Here is a 19287-nt window from a genome sequence, read left to right as displayed (position 1 = left end):
GGGGGGGTGAGGATGTTCGGGGGGGGGGCGGGTGAAAGAGCCAGCGCCACAAGCCTCAAGCCTGGGGTGGGGGTGGGGGTGGGGGGGCGCGGCTGTTCTTACCTGGACCCAGCGCTGCCCCTTGCGCCCGCTGTCCCCGCCGCGGCCGCCCGGAGGGAGAACGGGACCGGGAGCGCTCTCCTCCCGTCCGTCCGTCCTCCAGGCGGCCGCGGCGGGCCCTCCCGCCACCAGGTCTCCGACTCCGCTTCTCCTGCTTTCTGGACCAAGTACCCTAGGCAGGGGGCGGGGGGGAGGCCTTAGAGTCCGCCTCCGCTCCCCTCCCCGCTCTCCCATTGGCTTACCGGTCAGCCCGTCATGTTCTTTGTCTTGCCAAGGCAGCGCCCTGATCCGCAGTTAGGGTGGGCGCGGCGGCAGCTAATGATGCTGAGGCTGCAGCCAAAAGCCAGCGAGCTGTAGGTCGGTCCCGCAGTCAATCAATCAATCAATCAGTCATTCAAGGAGCCCAGGCACAGGGGCTCCGAAGACAAAAGCGAGGAGAGCCCTGCCCAGGGAGCTACCCCCTGCCATGGTACCTGGCCCTGTCCTTTGTCTCCAGGCTCCCCGAAGCGCCCACTCCTTTCCAGGGTCATTTAACTGAGCCTGTCCGCAGCCCCCATTGCCCCCACCCCCTCTTGGCTAACCAGAGGTTAGTTAGTAAGGCCTTCCCTTTCCCAGGGCCATTTTGGGGCTCTGGAGGCTAGGGACCCTCCCTTCTCCCCCCACTGAAAAACACCTATGAGAAGCAGTGTAGAACCCAGGCCCAAAGGGAGAAGACCCATGCAGAGTCAACTCTCAGTTCTTCTCCACCTGCGTACTGTCTCCGTGATCTTGGGCAAGACATTTGACTTCTGTGGGCCTCAGTTTCCTCATTTGTCAAACGAGGGGGTTGGTACTGATAGCTAAGGTCCCTTAGGCTCTGAATTCGTGATTCTATGCTCTTTCATTGTTTGAGATCAAGGTAGTTCATCCGGGTCTCTAGGCTTTTTTCTCATTTCGGTGACTATGGTTAGTTGCTTCCCCAAATTCCTTTCCTCCCTATTCCTGGCCATCATCCTTGGAGGACTTTAGAATTCATGATAAATACTAAAAACCTCTTCAACAGCAACATGTTGGCAAACTGCTTATGTGAGGCATTAAGGGGTACAAATCACTTTACATGTATTGCTCATTTGATCTGGTTCAGACCAGTTTAAACCTGGCCAAAATTGGTTTAAACTAAACTGGTTCAAACTGGCTAGAACCAGTTCTAACTGGTCCTGTTTTAGCTGGCTTAAACTGGTTTTAACTAGCTTAAACTGGTCTGAGCTGGTTTTAGCCTGTTCTAACTGGTCTGAATCTGTTTGAACTGGTTATTAATTGATTTGAACTGGTCTGTTTGCCTAAGAACATCAGAATTTGGACCTGGATAACATAACAGCTCACGTTTTTGTAGGGCTTTCAAGTTGGTGTTATTGGGTTTTTTAAATAATTAATTTATTTATAGTTTTCAACATTCACTTCCATGAGCTTTTGAGTTTTAAATTTTCTTCCCCTCCCTCCCCACCTCCCTGGGTTTTCAAGTTTTTAAAGCCCTTTTCTCACCATAACCCCGTGAGAACACTGTGAGGTTTTATTACAGTTTTATTTTCTGCCATTGGACCGTTGAGGAACTTCACGAGGTTCAGCTCTCTCAACTCCAATCCTAGCTGGTCCCACTGATTTTTGGCCCCTTATGGGACATTCCTGAGAGTCCTGAGAGTCACAAGTAGACAACAGGAGGCAAAATCATATAGACAGTGGAATTGTAAACTGAAAAAGAAAGTCAGGGTTGAGGTTATCAGGGCTTAAAGTCATAGCATTTGAAAGTCACTGCAGATATTAGGGATTATGTAGGCCATCTCTCTCATTTTATAAAGTAGAACTGTTTTTAGAAGGAAATTAAAGGCCAAAGAAATGAATTGGCTTCCCCAAGGTCACTCCACTGGCTAAGGGTTCTTTTTTTTTTTTTCCTTTTCCCTCTCACTAAATGACTGGCCAGTCTTTTTTTTCCCTCAGATATATATATATTTCTCTTACGTCATCTTTTACACTACTTCTCCTGAATGATTCCTCATTTGAAATTGGTTGTAGTCTGTTCACACCCACCACTTGCCTTTCTGTTACTTTTTGGGCAGGGGCATGCTGATAAATGTTTAACAACCAGCTTGGGGGGGGGAGGTGTTCCCACCACACACTTTTAAGTTTAATCTGTATTGTTAACATTTTTTCATCACTTTTAAAATATCTAGGCAAACAATAAAACAATAAATCAAGCCCTGGTTTGTAGAGTTGGCTGATTTCCTTAGGTGTAAATGCTCACACTGACAATTTAATAATCAGTTCTCTCAAGAGCTGGCTACAAAACACCCCTGCTTCTAGATGATCCTCAATTTCTTCAGGGGAATGCAGTATTCCCTGACTCACTGTCATACATACTAGGATTGCACTAGGGAGTAGGAATCTGCTTAATGAAATCTCTGGTCTGGGACTAGAAAAGAGCAGCCTGGTGGAAAACCCAGAATCACAGCCCAAGATAAAGGGCTGAAATTGTCAAGCTTTGGACTTTCGAAATAGACCAGTCAATGGAAGAGGACCAGGCCTGGGAGTTGGGGAAAGGTTGTCAAGAACTACAGAGCTAAGGCTGAATCTGAGGACGGGCAGGGAAGAAGGAAAAGGCTGATGTCCCAGGTCTAATTTGGAAGGGAAAAGAGGGGACACCAGGCTGTCCCAAAAATATAAAAACCATATGGTCTCCCAACTGCATGGGGGAAACAGTGTGATTTTTGTTGTTGGAGAAGATGTTTTCTGTCCTAGGAGGAACATTCCATAGCTTTACAGTTGTATCAGACCAAGAACTTGCCTTGTTCCTTCAGGTCATGTTTCAGAGTGATTTTTATTCCTTCTAGAGAAACATCTTATTATAAATTGCACGTTTGATCTAGGGGAATACCAAAGCAATTGCCAATTCAGAAAAGATTGAATCTAACGGGCTAGGAGTGAGCCTGCCACTTTTCATGTTCCATTTGCAAAATAACAAAAAATGCCAGCATGTGAAAGGGGGCGGGGTGGAAAGAGTTCCAATACAGGAATAGAATAATGTATGAACTCTGCCTGGTCTGTGTCATATCAGAGTAAAGTTAGATACACTTGGTTTTTTCTTTTTGTTTATTATACATGTCAAATCCATACATAAAGCATCAACAGTGACCCAAATGAATCCTTCTTTACAGACAACCTCCAATCATTCCATAAGCACATTCATTTCAGGTGAAAAAATTTTCCATAATGCTACTGTGATTGTTGCACTTCAAAGGTATTTCATCTTTCCTCCCCTACGTGCTCCATGAACAACATCCATTCCCATCAAATGAATAGCCCAGAGGTTCACTATTCCACATCTACCAATTCTAAGACTGTGGTGCACGCTTGGGGAAAAAGAAGAATTTCTTTTTCTTCCAGTGAAACCAGTGGGAGAAAAAGATCATGAATGTTTCACATGTTAACAACTAAAAATTACAGAAGGCTTTGTATATGTATTAATGGAAATGCTTGGGTATTTTTTTCAGCTAAGAGTAATGAGTATATGTGTGGCATTTCTTCTGTTTGGTTAGGCTCAGTTATTTCCAAATTGTACTATGCAAGTGATGACCATGATCTATATATATTTTGATTCCATATATTTTATTTCCTCTACCAATGCAGGTCAGCACCTTCTTCCCAGTTGCCAGTTTAGTTGCCTAAAGCAATACAAGATCATGTGACTTGCTCAGGGTCACATAAACAGCTTGTGTCAGTGGCAGGATGTGAACCCAAGTATTTCTGCCAGCACTGTTGGTGGCTCTCCACTACGCCACACGAACTCTCACTTTACTAATCATTTATTGAAATTGTCTTTAACTGTCAAAAGCTGATAACCTGTCATATGCCTTACAGCTCTTCATTAACACATTAAGGCTGCACCTATTCCAAAGTACCTGAAGGCTACTGTTTATTTCCTTTATTTGACCTTTTTTTCAAATCAAATCCAGATTTTTTTGGCCCATTTGCTGCTAAATGTGGGAGCAGCTTTATGGTAAGTCAGCATCATCCGCACCAGGAAAGGAAAAAGGGTATGCATCCAGAATATATAGGTGTCCAAATGGGATTTGTTGAAGGACATACATTTTACAGTCAACCAAGTCTTAGGAAGACTGGAGATGAAGGATACTGTGAATTCTGCAGTCTGTGTCTTGAAGTGGGCCTCCACTAGCCATCTGGGCTCATGGGGAGTCAACAATTTGGTAGCTTTTCAGGGGACTCTTTTTCTAGGTGGGCCTAGTCCTGGAGAGCATACCCGGAGGATTCATATGGATGTTTGCTGAGCCTGCTTCTGCAATTTGTCATAATGTATAACAGAAAGACCTGTCTCTTCACTTCAAAGCATGCACAAATATTCTGACTATGTTCTGTTTCCTGTCTGCTTACTGTGTGGTGAAGGAAAGGCCTTTTGGTGGGCTGCTCTGCTAGAAGTGAGAATGCATATGAGAGGCCCCAGCAGGGGGATAGCCTCTTTCTTGCCTGCTGGTCACAGGTGTAAGGATGACTTGAGCTCCAGATGGTTGTTGAGGTTGGGGTGTAACCTTCTGCCAGTACCCCCAACCAGGCTGATCCATGAGAGCATGACCTCCTAGACTAACTTGTGTTGCTTCCTGTTTGCATCTTCTTTCCTTTGATACAGGATCTCATTAGACTTTGAGAGGTCAGAGCAGCAGAAGTCCAGTGATGGCTGTTCGTACCAGAGTTTGCCAGTAGTCAAGCCCACTATGCCAGTATAGCCCTACAGAGTGGCTCACTTAACCCAGTTCAACATGGAATTAGCCTGGTGGTTGAGATGCTGTGTCCTGTAGCAAGGGAGTGACTTGTCCAAAGGCTATACCACATTTATAGGAGAACTTGGTGGGGCAAATATGTTGCAGTAACCATTTTAAGTTTGAGCCCACCCTCCCAGGGACCAAAATGTAGACAAGAGGGTGTGCCCCAGAGAAAATCTGTACTTCTGCTTTTGCTATATCCTCTCAGTAAATATCCCCCTAAATTGCAAAAAGCTTATTGATGTTAATTGTATGATAAGATAAAGTTTGGTCCAGGCTTCTTGCTGCCACTGTGCTAAGAAAAACTGCCTTGAACTCTGTCTTGAAACTCCTGACATTTTGCTTAAATCAAGTAGGTCACATCTCCTGCTGAAGTTGGCAAAATCAAACTAAGGACATTAACTTCAGCTCCAGTTTTGACCAGCTTAGTTCCCTGACCTTCCTAATGCACACATCCTTCACTTCCCCCTCTACTGTCTGTAAAATTCAGTAGAATTTTGTATTGTACCCATACTGCTTATGGATTCACATTCTATATAAGGTTGCTGAAACTGATGCTTAGGTCTCACTTGTTGTTTTTCTTTTGTTTTCCAAGAGGATCAATGACATCGTGGAGTGATGTCTTGACTTGGGCATGAATTGGATTTAAGTGAGGCAGAGTTGCACCAAGTTGTCAACCTCACTCTCTCTTCCTGACTCATCAAAGTCCAGTGGCGAGACAAAAGTCAAGAAGACTGGCAATGGCCCAGGATGCAGCGGGTGATCAGGGGTCTTCGATGCTGACCAAGCTCTAAGCTCTCCACAGTGCCTGCTTCAGCCGCCTTCATGGCCATTGGAACAAATCATTCTCATCCACCCATTCTGCTGGAGGACATCTTCATACGCTTGGGGTAGCTCAGTGACGGGTTTGAGGCCAGTCTATTACCTTTGGCCTGGTTTAGCTTGTCTGCCTAGATGGTTTACCAGGGTGTGGCCACTGCATGCTACATCTTCTTGGATCCACAGGTGAGAGTTGGGTGAAGGTGGCCCCCAAAGGCAGATGAGCATCCTGAAAAGGGCTCAGCAAGTCCTCACAGCAGAGGTGCTAGTCTCGGGGCTCACTAATTGACTGGTAAATGTTCAATGCAGCCTACACTCTGAGTAATAAGAAACTGCAGTTTGCTCTTCTGTCTCTGTGTCATTGATTAGTAATTGGCAGCAGTCCCTAATCAGCGGACTCTAGGACAATTTTGTCACAATTGTTTATTGGTGATGTTGAAGGATATCAACTGGCAGATGATACTGGAGTGATAATCACTTTGTCAATCACTGTCATTGTGCTGACAATTGATATTGGATGGAGCATCGGAATGGCGCTTGAGCCAATAGCGTTAGAAAGACCTCAACCCCTCAGGGTTGAACCCCTAGAACCCTGAGGAGGAGATGTAATTATAATAATAATAATAATAGCTAGCATTTGTATGACACTTTAAGATTTTCAAAATTCCATACAAATATTTCATTTTGTCCTCACAACCACCCTGAGAGGTAGATGCTTTTATGCTTTCCATTTTACCTATGAGGAAACTGAGGCATAGAGAAGTTAAGTGTTTTACCAAGGGCCACATAGCCAGTAATTTTCTGAGACTGGATTTGAACTCAGGACTTCCTGACTTCAAATCCAGTATTGTATCTGCACTCCACATAGCTACCTCTGAGTCTCTGAATAAATCTTATCAGAAGGAATCTTGTAACTCTCTCTCTCTCTCTCTCTCTCTCTCTCTCTCTCTCTCTCTCTCCCGCTCTCTGTCTCTGTCTCTGTCTGTCTCTGTCTCTGTCTCTGTCTCTGTCTCTCTCTCTCTCTCTCACACACACACACACACACACACACACACACTCTTCTCCCTTAGCTCCAGAGACACTATACTCTCTTGTTTCTTCCTCTTTCTAACAATGGTTCCTTCTTCTTAGTCTGGGTCCTCCCCAAGAATGTCTTCATAGCATTCTTTTTTCCTCTATTCCTCTGTTCTGCTCCCTATCCTTGGCATCCTTATTCATTCTTACACCTTGAGTTACCACCTCAGTGCTGATAACTGCTACATCTGTATCTCCAGCCCTGATTGCTCTTTTGTGCTCCCAACTTGCAGAGGCAGTTGCGTTCTAGACATCTTTCTGGGTAAGTAACCAGCATCTCGAATTCAATAAACATATCTAAAAGTCTACGTTTTCTTTCCCTCTATACTTGTTCCTCTTTCTGACTTTCTGATTTTTATCAGTAGTACCACCATTCACTTAGTCAACCATGTTGGCAACATAGGAATAACCTTTGATTCTTCTCTCTTCCTCACCTCTCACCAGGGCCTATTGATCGTGCTCTGCAACATCTTGCACCTCTGGCCCCTCCTGTCTATTCTGTACCCTGGTATAGGCTCTCATTACCACCCACAAAGACTGTGTCAATAGCTTTGTAACAGGTCTTCCCATACCCATTCTGTACTCACTCCAATTTGTCCCTTGCTCATACCATTATTGGAATATTCATTTTTACACACAGATGTGGTCGTGCCCTTCCTCTGTTCAAAAAATCTTCATGGCTCCCCATTTCCTTCCAAGTAAAGCTCAAACTCCTTTGCCTGGCATTCACAGCCCTTATCACTGGACACCACCTTCCCTATGCAGTTTCATCTCACATACTACCTTCCACATATGCCACACTCTAGTCAGAGTGGGCTGTATTCTGTTCCCTGAATGTACCATTCACCCTCCCTCCCTCCTCTATGCATTTGTTCACGCTGCTCCTGGTGACTGGAAGGTCTTCTCTTAACTTCTCGTCCTGTTGAATTCCTCCTAACAACTTAAAGATACTTTAGGTGTCTTAAGACACTCAAGTGTCTCAACTCCTGGAAGCCTTATGTGACTCCCTCCCCACCTCATTAACTATCTTCTCTCTCAGTTCTTTGTTTTTTGAAAAGACTGGGACTGTTTTATCAAAACTTTGTATCTCCCATCGGCCTAGTAAAGGGCATTTTGTACACAGCAGGAAATCCCTAGCGCAGAAAAACTGGTGAAGGGGAGAGAGAAGAAAAAAAAAAGGCAGAGATGCTTATGTTGGTTAGGAGTAAAGGACTGTGTTCGGTTTTTCTTTCATGTTTAATTTTATCTAAATTAAACTTCAGTAAACTATAAGCTGCTTGCAGGGATTCTTTGGGATTACATGGGAGAGAACAATTGAGAGAGGAAAATTTTTCCAAGGGAAATGAGCTCTGTGTAATTGAAGAAATGGCTATGAAACAGCCCGTTTCAGCAATTGACTCATTTGAAGCCTGGAGGCAATATAATGGCCCCTACTGTCTGTGTGGTTCCTTCTCTTGCTACTTGAAGAATTTGATTTTAGAAGAAAAGTTGGGAGTTACATTTACAATTGCTCCAACACTCCTAGTTGGGAAAATTCCTAATATTTAAGCAGAAATTTAGCTCTCCTAATCTACATTAATATCTATCAGTAGTTAACTCCTGGCCTTTTTGTGGTTGAGACAAAATTCAGGCTGCTGAAAACATTTGGGTAATGAGGCAGTGGCTTATATTATAGTGTGTATGGATAGACAAGCATTGGGCTGGGAAGTCGGGGAAAGAGCAGGGTTTTTTCCTAGGGGCTTCACTCTGGCATTCAGTATGTGGATGCAACTGGTGGCATCAACCTGAGTTTTCTGCTCTGAGATGCTTGTAGGGCCAATGGACCTCTTCCATAGCTTCCCTCCCTACCATAGCTTAGTGATTCCTTCTCTTTCTCCTTTTACTCGTTATTCCTGGGCTGTAGGTTCTTTCTGCTTCAGTTGTGCATAATCCCACTCTTTCCTCTCCAATTATGGATCCTTGGAACAGTCATCGGGTGCTGAGATCCCTTCTCCTTTTTTTATACAAGTTCCTCAGAGTAAAACCAAGTTTCTTAAACAGATGATTCAAGGAGCCCCATTCATGCTCAATGAAGAAATGTTCCTAACGAAAGTAAGATGTGATAATAAAATAGTCCTACAGCTATTTTCATTTATTTACTTATTTAACATTCTTTTTTTAAATTTTGAGTTTCAAATTCTCTTCTTCTCTTCAGTCCCCCTCTACCCATTGAGAAGGCAAGTAATATGATACCCATTGTACATGTGAAGTCATGCAAAATATTTCTCTATTAGCTATGTTACTATTTTAAAATAGTTTTTTTAACTGATATTTGATTTAAACATCGACTACATTTCTCCATCTCCCTCCCAGATATCCATCTCTTGTAAAAAGAAATTTTTAAAAGACAAAGAAAAGGGAAAAATTTCAGAAAAACCAATCAATACATTAAAAAAAAATCCAACTTGTGATTTTATGCAATTTTCCACACCTTTGGATTTCCCACCTCTACCACTGACTAGGGGTATCTTCTCTCTCTTCTTTGGGGCTAAGTTTGATCTTTAATATTTTGCAACTTTTTTAATTATGTGGTGGTTGTTCTGTACAATTGATGTTGTTATAAGGTATATTATTTCAGATTCTTCCTCTTCTAATCTGTTTCATTATCTACTTTTCTATTTTAAAACAATACTAAGTGGTTTGAATGATGATTGCTGCTTTATACTTCAGTAGCAGTGAGGTAATGTAGAGTCTAAAAGATGTGAGGTCAAATGTGGTCTCAAACAGTTTCTAGCTGTGTGACCCTGGGCAAGTCACTTAACCCCTGTCTGCCTCAGTTTCCTCAACTGTAAAATGAGTGTAATATTGCATTGACCTCACAGAGTTGTTGTAAGGATTAAACAAGATTATATATATATATATATATATATATATACATATATATATATATCTTAGCATAGTGCCTGACACACTCAATAAATGCTTGTTCTCTTTCCTTCCTACCTTTATAATATAATTTGAGGTCTAAAAGTGCTACTTTCCCTTCATTCCCTTTAACTAGAGGGATGGGGGAATCTAGGTGATGTGAAATCATTTTGGGGTTATTTCCCTTGATATTATAGATCTTTTGTTCTTCCAAATGAATTTTCATATTATTTTTTTCAAGTCTTGTAAGGTTATCCCTTTGATAATTTGATTGGTATAGCATTAAAAGTGAAAATTAACTTTAGTAGTTTTGTCATTTTTATTACATTGGCACATCCCAGCCATGATCACTCAATAATTACTCCAGTTAATTAACTTGTTCTTTATTTCTTTATTGATCATTTTTTTAGATTGAATCTATATGTGTATTGAGTGTGACTTGGTAGATTAACTCCCAAATATTTTTTTTATTTTACAGCTATTTTCAATGAGATTTTCTTGTCTATTATTGGTTCTTGGATTTTGTTGTTGTTATATTGAAATGCTATTGATTTCTGAGAATCTATTTGGTAGCCCGCAACTTTTCTAACACTATTATTTGCCACAATTAGTTTTTTTATTGATTTCCTAGGATTTCCTAAGTAAACTATCATACCATCAGCAAATAGGCACAGTTTTGTCTTCTCTTTGCTTGCCTTTACGCTTTCAATTTCTTTCTCTTGGTGCTATCGTTAGCATTTCTGGAACCATATCAAATGATAGCAGGGAGAGGGGGCATTTTTGCTTTTGCCCTTTAGTGTATTGGGAAAGGAGTATATTCCCATTGCACGTGATGCTTGATTTTGGTTTGACGTAGGTACTTTTATGATATTTTTAAAAATGCCCCTCTATGCTTATACTTTCTAGCCATAAATTAGGATTGTACTTTTCTAAGGTTTTTCTGCTTTTACTGATATAATCTTGTGATTTTTAAATATTTTGCTTTTTAAAAAAAATGTGATTATGTTGATTTTTTCCCCTGATTTGGATCATCCTAGCATCTCTGGTATAAATTCAGCTTGCTTATAATGAATCATTTCTTGGATAAATTGCTGTAGTCGAATTGACAAAATTTTAACATTTTTCGAATTGATATTTAGTAATGATATTGGTCTATTGTTCTCCTCCTGTGCTTCTTCCTTCCCCAGTTTAGAATTATATTAGTCCCAATGACTATTTGTAACATTTTAGTTCACCCCTTAGATACTGACCTTGAATTAACAACTAGTGGAAGTTTTAAAAAATGCACTCTTCAGTCTAAACCAAAAGGTAAAATGGCTGGCTGCTATCAAAAGGAATAGCTTAGATTTTATATTTCCCATAATGGCCAGAGAAGATGTCGCAGACAATTAAAAGGCTGATTGTTCCGAGCATGTACAGGTCAGGTCAAGAAAAATTCAGCACCATCTAGTGGCTGATTTATGTAACATAGGACTTTGAGTCACTCAAAACCATCAGTTCAATTTCCTTCTCTCTCTTCTCCTTTCCAAGTTAATAATAATAAAAAAAAATGTTTTCTCTCCCTTCAACCTCTCCCCTCCACTTGAAAAAAAAAAGAAAAACTAAACCCTTCTAACAAATACACACAGTCAAACCAAACAAATTCCTACCTTGACCATGCTAAAAAAAAAAATCATTTTGTGTCTTGAGCTCATCACCTCTTTGTCAGGAAGTGGGTAGCATCTTTCCACATCCCCTCCAACGTTGACTGCTGCCATTTTTGGTCACTTTTTCAAATTTGTACGGCGTGAGGTGAAATCTCAGGGTCGTTTTGATTTGCATTTCTCTTATTATTAGTAACTTGGATCATTTTCTTTCATGTGATTGTGAATACTTTGCGGTTCTTCTTTTGAGATGTTTGTTCATATCCTCTGACCATTTATTTATTTGGGAATTGCTATTAGTTTTGTATATATTTATTAATTGTTTATATATTGGGGATACCAAACCCTTCTCAGAGAAATCTGAAATGTAGATTTTTCTTCCGTTAGACCGCTTCCTTTACTATCCTAGTTGTACAATGTTTTTACTGCATAAATTGTTCTTCTGGTTCTGCTCACTTCACTCTGCATCAGGTCAAACAAGTCCTAGGTTTCTTCCAAACCATGCTTTTTTGCCATTTCTGATGACACAAAAGTATTCCACTACATTCATATACCATAACTTGTTCAGCTACTCCCCAATTAATGGGCACTCCCCTCCTTAGTTTTTAGTTCTTTGACACTACAAAAAGAGCTGCTGTAGATTTTTAAAAATATATTGGTTATTTTAATCTTTCTTCCATCTCTTTGGGGACATAAACACAGTAGTGGTATTGTTTGGTCAAAGGATATGAGTAGTTTAGTAACTTCTCTAAATTACTTTCTAGAATTGTTGTACCAATTTGAAAGCCCCCTCAAAAATGCATTAACATTCCTGTTTTCCTGTAGACCCTCCAGTTTTTGCCATGTCCTTTTTTGGGCAACTTTGCCAATCTAATGGGTATAAGTTGCTTTATTTTGTATTTCTCTAATTATTAGTGATTTGGAACATTTTTTCATATGGTTACAGATATATTTATGTATGTATTTAGACACACACGTGCTGGAAATAAGATCTTCATTAGAGAAACTTTCTGCAGAGACTTTTCTCCTAGTTAACTGTTTCCCTTCTAATTTTAGCAGCACTGATTTTGTTTGTGCAAAACCTTTTAATTTTTTATAATCCAAGTTGTCTATTCTATCTTCTGTGTTCCTCTTTATCTCTAGTTTGGTCACATATTTTAAGACTAATTTATTTCTTGCTCCTCTAACTTGTTTATGATGTGACCTATTTTTTTTTAAATTTATTTTTAGGCAATTGGGGTTAAGTGACTTGCCCATGGTCACACAGCTAGTAAGTGTCAAGTGTTTTGGCCTGAGGCTGGATTTGAACTCAGGTCCTCCTGACTTCAGGGCTGGTGCTCTATCCACCGCGCCACCTAGCTGCCCCTTGATGTGACCTTTTTAAAAACGTGACTTTTTTTATTATACAATGTGTCCATTTGGAACTTATCATGGTAAACCTAATTTCTGTCAGACATCTGATTTCTGGTTTTCATGAAATAATTAGACCTTACTCCAGTAGCTGGAGTTTTTCTCAGCTACTAAGATAATTTGCTTCTATATGTTGAATACCTAATCTTTTCCAATGATAGACTTCTCTACTTCAAACCAGTACCAAATAGTTGTGATGATTACTGCTTTGTAGTACACTTTAAGATCTGGTATTGCTGGGTTCCTTCCTCAATTTTTCATTATTTCCTATGAGATTCTTGACCTTTTCTTCCTCCAGATGAATTTTCTTATTATTTTTGTCTAGCTCTATAAAATAATCCTTTGGTATTTTGATTGGTACGGTGCAGAATAAGTAAATTAATTTAGGTAGTATTTTATTTTTATTGTATTGGCTTGACCTACCCATGAGCAATTAATTATTTATCCAATTTTTAAAGTGTGCCTATTTCTGTAAAGAGTGTTTTTAAAGTCGTATTCATATAGTTCCAGTGTATGTCTTGGTAGACTCCCAGGTATTTAATATAGTCTGTATTTAATTCTAAAGGAATATCTAAAGGATGTTTTTTGGTAATAAACAGAAACGCTGTAGTATTTATGTGGAGTTATTTTCTATTCTACAACTTGACTGAAGTTATTTGTTGTTTCTTAATTGAAACAACTAATACTTTCAATAAAGTTGTAGAATGACCTAAATGGTCACCCTTTAGAGTTCTCTAAGTAATTCATCATCTCATCTGCAAAAGCAATCATTTCATTTCCTGTCAACTAGGACCTGTCTCCGTTACAGTGCCCTGGTGAGGGGATCTTGGTATGTGTCTGAGACCTCTTCTGACCGTAGTTCACAGCCTCTCCCTAGGCTCTGAAGTGCTCTCCAGCATGGATGTGCTCCTGGCCCCACCCCAGTGTCCAATGTCCAAAGACCTGCCTATACTGAGCTAGGCTAGAAAAAAGGACTCACTGTGCCTTTCCCCCCCTGTATTTCTACATCAGCACTCAGTCTGGTGCACTTTCTAGATCTGTTAGGAGGAGTTTGGTGACGAGCTCACTCCTCTCCTAGGAAGCATTGCTTCCTATCAATCCACTATCTTGGCTCCACCCTTATCCTATTATACTTTTTCCTCTATTTGCTCTCTGCCCTCCTCTTTACAAAGAAGGTGAGAGAAAAGCGTGCTCAGTACCAATGTTCCATAACTGGCATGATGTGCTTTTGCTCCGCGCCCCTCTTCTATTCCTTTTGATCAGACTAATCCATAGGGTCTTACTGTTACTTTTTTCCTCTTGAAACACTTCTTCACAATCTACTCTCTGAGGTTAGAGTTTGTTTTGCTAATGACTAACCTCTTCTTACCCCTCCCTTCCTCCCTCCCCATTCCCTCTTGTTTCCCTCCTGTGTTGAATGGATTGTTACATGTAACTCTGTGTTTGTGTGTATTTGTATGTTCTACCCCACTTTGGCCAGTTTAGATGAAAGTGAGGTCCAAGTGATGCCGCTCTCTCCACCCTTCCTCCTTGTTTGCACAGTATTCTATTTTCACACCCTAAGTGTGAGGTAGTAAATCACCCCATAGTTACTACTCCTTTCTTCCCTAATGTATTCCTTTTTTCCTCCCTTTCCTTCCTTAAGCTCATCAAAACATAACAAAACCGCTTTCAGGTCCACTCTTATTTAATTTCCTTTATGACCTCTGATAAATTAGGGCTCTAAAGGGATACTCCCCCCCACCCCCATTCCTCTATTATTACTGTAAACACTTCATCCTTTCATAGTTCTTTAGGATGGCTCACTCTTATCTTTCTCCTGATTCTTGTGTTTGTATTTCAGAGTTTTGACTCAACTCTACTCTTTTCATCAGAAATACTTAGAAATTCTCTATTTGATTAAAGATACTTTTTTCCCCTGTAGGACTGTACTCAGTTTTACTGGGGAAGTTATTTTTGGTTGTAGGCCGAGATCTTTTGCCTTTTGGAATATCGTATTCCATGTTCTCTACTCCTTTATAGTGGTAGCTACCAAACCTCTTGAGATCCTGAATGTGGATCCTTAGTATTTGAACTCTTTGTTTCTGGCTCATTGCAGTATTTTTTTTTTCATTTGACTTGGAAGGTCTGGATTTCAGCTATGATATTCTTGGGGGTTTTCATTTTTGGGTTTCTTTCAGTAGGTGACTGGTGGATTGTTTCTATTTTCACCCTCTAGTTCTAATACATCTGGGCAATTTTCATTCACGATTTTCTGAAATATTATAGCCAGGTTCTTTTTTTCTGCTTAGTATTTTATTTTCCTTCAATTATACGTAAAAACAATTTTTAACATTCGTTTTTAAAACTTCTATCCAAATTCTCAAGAGTTCTGAATTCTCTCCCTTCCTCCCTCATTGAGGGAGGCAAGCAATTTGATATGGGTTATACATGTGTAGTCACATAAAGCATATTTCCACATTAGTCATGTGAAAGAAAATATAGGCAAAAAACTCAAGAAAAATAAAGAAAGCTAATTCAGACACCATCAGTTCTTTCTTTGGAGATGGATAGCATTTTTCATCATAGGTCCTTCAGAGTTGTCTTGGATTATCATATTGCTGAGAAGAGCTAAGTCATTCACAGCTGGTCACCTTACAATATTGCTGTTACTTTGTACAGCTGGCACTTGGCTGGTACTTTGTACAGGTCACTTTGCATCAGCTTCTGTAAGTGCTGGTTTTTCTGAGAGCATCTTACTCATCATTTCTTATAGCACAACAGTATTCCACCACAGTCCCATAGCACAATTTGTTCATCCATTCCCCAATTGATGGGCATCCCCTCAATTTCCAATTCTGTGCCACCAGACAAGAGCTGCTATAAATATTTTTGTACATATGCATCCTTTTCCCTTTTGGTTTTTTTGTTATCTCTTTTTGGATATACACCTAGTAGTGGTATTGCTAGATCAAAGGGTATATACAGTGTTTTATAGCCCTTTGATCATAGTTCCAAATTGCTCTACAGAATGGTTGAATCAAGTTACAACTCCATCAGCAGTGCATTAATGTCTCATTTTTCCCACATCCCCTCCAACATTTGTAATTTTACTTTTCTATCCTATTAGCCAATCTAATAGGTATGAGGTAGTACCTCAGAATTGTTTTAATGTGCATTTCTCCAATCAATAGTGAGTTAGAGCATTTTGTCATATATCTATAGATAGCTTCGATTACTTCATCTGAAAATTGTTCATATCTTTTGATCATTTATCAATTGGGCAATGGGTTTTATTTTTATAAATTTGACTCAGTTCTCCATATGTTTGAGAAAGCCTTTATCAGAGAAACTTGCTTCAAAATTTTTTTCACAGTTACAATTGCTAACTGTATTTCCCTCCATCCTATTTCCCTTTCTGTTCTATTCTCTCTCTCTTTTTTCACCCTGTCCTTCCTCAAAAGTGTTCTGCTTCTGACTATCCCCTCCCCCAATCTGCCTTCTCTTCTATCACTTCCTCCCTTATCCCCTTCCCCTCCAACTTTCCTGTAGGGTAAGATAGATTTCTATATCCAATTGAGTGTGTATGCTATTCCCTCTTTGAGCCAATTCTGATGAAAGTAAGGTACACTCACTCCTTGTCACCAGCCCCATTTCCCCTTCCACTGTCTAAGATTTTTCTTGCCTCTTTTATGTGAGACATTTTGCCCCATTCTACCCCTCCCTTCCCCTTTCTCCAAATGCATTCCTCTCTTTCACCTTTTAACTTTATTTTTTAGATATCATCCCTTCATATTCAACTCACACTTGTGCCCTCTGTCTATATATACTCCCTCTAACTACCCTAATACTGACAAAGGTCTTATGAGTTACAAATTTCATCTTTCCATGTGGGAATGTCAACAGTTTAACCTTATTAAGTCCCTTATGATTTCTCTTTCCTGTTTACCTCTTCATGCTTCTCTTGAGTCTTGTATTTGAAAGTGAAATTTTCTATTCAGCTCTGGTCTTTTCATCAGGAATGCTTGAAAGTCCTCTATTTCACTGAATGTCCATTTTCCCCTGAAAGGTTATACTCAGTTTTACTGGGTAGGAGATTCTTGGTTGTAATCCTAGACCTAGCTCCTTTGCCCTAGACGACACTCTCCCACAAGCGTGAACAGTATCATAGAGGACACACAAGAGATTACAAGTGGAGAGGCAGCACATAGTGAACACATGTGGCTGAGGTGCCCGTGAGAAGAGGCAGCTGGGGTTTCTGCACTGTGTTTTTACGCTGTTTCTACTGGCTTCACTTGATGCTACTTCAATGAATGCTGGTCCACACAAGAATAGTTCTTGACTATAGTCTTCACTGCACCTCTTAATACTGAAGTCATATTGTGGAAAATTAGTGGAAATTGGATATAGATTGGAAATAGAGGTAATTGGTGGAACTAGGAAAACTGATGATCTGCCTGACACAGAAGTGTGCTTACTTCTGTAAATCTCTCTCTCTCTCTCTCTCTCTCTCTCTCTCTCTCCCTCTCTCTCCTTCCTTTTTTCTCTCCCTTCCTCCTCTCCCTCTCAAATTATGGCTGGTCATTGCATTAATCAGTTTCCAAGTATTTCAAAATGGTTTGCCTTTCCATTGTTCTGATTGTACATTGTTCTCGCATTTCTGATCACCATACATCAGTTGATATGAGTCTTCTCATATTTCTCTGAAAGCATGAAAAAGAACTGGCTGCTGAGGGTGGAAATCATGGAAACCTTGCAGAGAATTAGCAATGGCCTAGAATCTGTGACAGAGAAGAAGAAGAAATAGAGGCAGATCTCCAAGTTGTTATTCATAGAAAGGCCATGGAGAAACCCATGTCCTCAAATTCTACAGAAGCCATCTAGTTCAATCTTTTCATTTGACAGAAGGGGAAAGACTGCCTAAATTCCCACAGCTAAGTAGGAGATGAACTGGAACTAGAACCTAGGTCTCCTGCCTCCTATCCCAGATCTCCTTTTCCTAGACCTCACTGCTTCTCTTAACTTTTAATAAATAAGGCTATACTTTGTCATGTCTCTGCTTCTGAAAAACTGGCCCTCGATGCTCAACAAGTGGTTATTTTGAAATGAAAGTTAGCCACCATCTACTTGTCCCCACCTCCCACCCCGGCCAAAGCAAAGCAAGCTAGTTTGAGATGTTAAAAATTTCTCTGACCTTTTAGTCCACATTAAGGAAGTAGGTGAGCCAAGTCACAAAGGAAACACCCATGAAACTAGTTCCTTTTTTTTTTTTTTTTGCGAGGCAACTGGGGTTAAATGACTATCCAGGGTCACCCAGCTAGAAATCATCAAATATTTGAGAGGCCAGACTTGAACTCAGGTCCCTCCTGACTTTAGAGCAGGTGCTCAGTCCGCTGAGCCACCTAGCTTCCCCAAACTAGTTCATTTCTTTGCGCTTCCACAAGTAAAAGCTATTGGCGTGAGGCCTGACTTGCCCCAGTGTCTTCCGGTCCTACTAGCCTGCAGTGATCCTCCTTAATGCTGATTATTTCCAATTCATCTCCTCTAGAGTTTGTTTTTACATAGTTGTTTCCATCTTGTTTCCCCCATCAGACTGGGAGTTTCTTGAGAATAAGGACTGTCTTTTGGTTTTCTTTGTATCCCCAGCACTTAGCACAATGCCTGGCACATAGTAAGTGCTTAATAAATGCTCATTGATTTGGAGTCAGGAGAACTGGGTTTGAATTCTGGTTGTGACATTTCCTAACTGTCAGTACTTCAGTAAGTCACTTGACCTTTTCTGAGCCTCAGTTTGCTTACCTCTGAAATGGGGATAGTATTTGCACCATCCCCCACACATGGGTGCTGGAGGAAAGTGCTACTTTACATTATGTAACTGAGAGCCATAGGATTTAGAGTCTCTAAAAAGCACATACATGTCCAGCTTTCAGAAGAGGACTCTCAATCATGAATGACCACTTGACATAACATTAACGACTCAGGATTATTTTATATTTTTTTCACTTGGTTTTCTCCTATTTAGTTCATTTCAAAATAACTGTTGGAAGGTGAGGAGGAGTGCTTTGCTTGCTCTGCCAACAGGATACTCCCTGTACGTTTTTAGGGGTGCTTGGGATAGGAGGAAGCACCTTGTTTTCTCGTGTGCACTTCATTGTGTGTTAAAAGTTTGTATTCTTGAGAACCAGGATGATATCTTTCAGGAAGATCATATACTTTGACCATATAGTTTCTTATCTTAAATGTCAAACTCAGGCTTTCCCTGTTCATAGATGTCTTACTATGCTCAGAAAGAATTCCTGAGGGAGGGCAGACCATGATGGGAGGCTCTGAGCCCAGAAGCAGCAGCTGGAAGAACATTGAGTGCTGAGGGGAGGGAAGGAGCAGGCTTTTGTGCCTGGCCTGGGATATGTTCGCAGAACTCATAGATTTCTTCTTTTCCATTAGGTACATCCTGACGACAATAGCATCTTACATTTTCATTCAAATGCTCTTTGCCATACTCCCACGCTTCCGACATTTCCTTGTACGACTATATCTGCTTGACAGACACT

The 19287-nt window shown here is 40.5% G+C and overlaps 1 protein-coding gene across 2 annotated transcripts in view; it reads right to left on the bottom strand.

Moving 5' to 3' along the window:
- SLC25A53 (solute carrier family 25 member 53) overlaps window positions 1-186 on the bottom strand; it is a 4556-nt gene extending 4370 nt beyond the window's left edge. For both annotated transcript variants that reach the window (XM_027837259.1, XM_027837263.1), the window contains exon 1: window positions 103-186. The gene's annotated coding sequence lies outside the window, so the exon portion shown is untranslated. The remainder of the gene's footprint in view (window positions 1-102) is intronic.
- Between the last annotated feature and the right edge of the window lie 19101 nt (window positions 187-19287).

Source organism: Vombatus ursinus, unplaced genomic scaffold (genome assembly GCF_900497805.2).
Source record: "Vombatus ursinus unplaced genomic scaffold, bare-nosed wombat genome assembly UNPS02004533.1, whole genome shotgun sequence".
In the NCBI taxonomy this organism is placed as follows: Eukaryota; Metazoa; Chordata; class Mammalia; order Diprotodontia; family Vombatidae; genus Vombatus; species Vombatus ursinus.
The sequence above is the reverse complement of the archived record's forward strand: the minus strand, read 5'-3'. Positions and strand labels throughout refer to the sequence as shown.